This window comes from Gavialis gangeticus, unplaced genomic scaffold, assembly GCF_001723915.1.
Source record: "Gavialis gangeticus isolate Ggan-Ray unplaced genomic scaffold, GavGan_comp1, whole genome shotgun sequence".
Classification (NCBI taxonomy): domain Eukaryota; kingdom Metazoa; phylum Chordata; order Crocodylia; family Gavialidae; genus Gavialis; species Gavialis gangeticus.
Window position 1 is genome coordinate 14,742,113 of NW_017729022.1, and position 1,968 is coordinate 14,744,080.

Here is a 1,968-nt window from a genome sequence, read left to right on the forward strand (position 1 = left end):
CTGGTCTGAGACTCCAAGGAATGAGAGAAGCTAAAAGTCTGGCAATTTAGACCAACATGGCTACAACCAAGAAACCGGCATATCTGGCTTTGCTACTTACTTATTGCTAATGTCAGTGGAAGTCCATTGTTTGCATTGATGGAATATTTTGCATTTGAGCAATGAAGAGAAGCAGTAGGGCGGGACAGGTTGTATGCCGAAGAATTTGAAAGGGAGAAGAGATTCCAGTGAAAAGATAGGAAGGTTGGCAGTATAGTTGTATCTAGAGATAAGCAGACAGAACAAAAAGAATCTTTCTAACTATTCAAATGAAAAAAACCCATCAGTGTACTTTACTGCTATTCAGAACCTCTTTATGAATTATTTATGAGTTCATGTATGCTCTTGTTCACAAGAATGTTCAGGGAAAGCAAAAATATTGCAAATGCTAATGTGAATAAATATAACAGGAGAAGCATTGTCACAGCTCTCTTTGATTCACAGAGAAGGCCCAACTAATTATAAGTAGTGAACGGATTTGTAAAAGCCATAACCTGCTCATGGTTAACAGAAATGAGAAAGACACTCTTCCTGCTGGTAATCCAGAGGTCTTCCAGAGAAGGAACAGATATGTTATGGTGGGACTAAGGGTATGCCACAGTATTTGTAATGAATCATGAAGATAAAATACTTTAAATGAGATACAAGCATGCTTGTAATCCTCAGTAGAAATCATGACTGATCTTCAGGGCCGGTCCAACCATTAGGCAAACTAGGCAGTCACCTAGGGTGCCAAAATCTGGGGGGAGGCGCCAAAATTATATGCAGAACAAAATAACAGGAATATCATTCTAAATAACAGCCCTGGCCAGCTGTTATAATTGTGTTAGAGTTAATGAAAAGTGTGAAACAATCAATAAAAATGTTTCGTTGTTATTGTTTTAGTGCTCATTTTGAATATCAAATAAGTACATGTACAAGTTCATTCTAGACTTCTTATTTTCCTCTATGTTGGAAGTGCTGGGGGCACCGAGGTACACACTTCACCTAGGGTGCCACCTAACCTTGGACCGGCCCTGCTGATCTTGGTAATTTACCAACGGGGGGAGGGGAGATTTGTTTTTGATGTCAATTATTTGCAGCAAATTTCTATTGCTCTCTCTTGATTAATCAATAGAGACAGAGATAATGGTATGAAGTAAAGTGAGATCACAAGGATTTTCTAGAATGCTGTAGCATTTCTAAAGAGTTTTATGAGTTTGTTAGTATGATATTACTAAATATAGTTGAAATTTGTTTCTCTCCATCTCTTTTTAGAGGGAATAAGTGGCTGAATTTCTAAGTACTCACTAAAAGTAAAGATCAGGCCACTGATTGCAATAGGATTAGGATAATTTTTGTGAAAAAGTGCTACTCATAAAAATTGCAGAACCCATCCCTTAACGAAAATATTCTCCTCATTACATATTTCATCATCTTAATACTGCACTGTAGTATTCAGTGTACGTCATTCAGAAATGGTTAATTTGGAGAAAAAAATCAAATCCATATTGTTACTTCCTGCTCTGTAAAAGACAAATAAGTAGAAATGCATCTGGACTGCAGTAAGAAGAAATTACTCAAAACCCACCTATTAGCACTTGGTAAGACTCCAAAATGTAATTTTATAATGCTCAATTTTAAAAAACCCAAAACAAAACAAAAAAACCCAACAATATAGCCTGATGGAAAAGGAAGCCATATCTTACCAAAATATAATATTTCAGAACAAATCCCTTAAGACTGATAAAATGGTAGAAGAAAAATGTTGCAGGGATAATGTGGTCTGGTCAAATAGAACTCCAGTGGCTGTTTCATACATATTGGTCTTGGAGGACTTATGCATTCACTATCTATTCACAGGAATATTAGGCTTTAGGTAAAGAAGCTGATAATTATGCTTACTTCAGCTCCTAGGGAAAAAATGAGACAATTCCTTACATTGCAAAA

At 36.3% G+C, this 1,968-nt stretch overlaps 1 protein-coding gene across 4 annotated transcripts in view; it reads left to right on the forward strand.

Annotated features, from left to right (window-relative positions):
* ANO6 (anoctamin 6) overlaps positions 1-1,968 on the forward strand; it is a 160,240-nt gene that overhangs the window by 21,408 nt on the left and 136,864 nt on the right. The gene's annotated exons all lie outside the window — the stretch shown is intronic.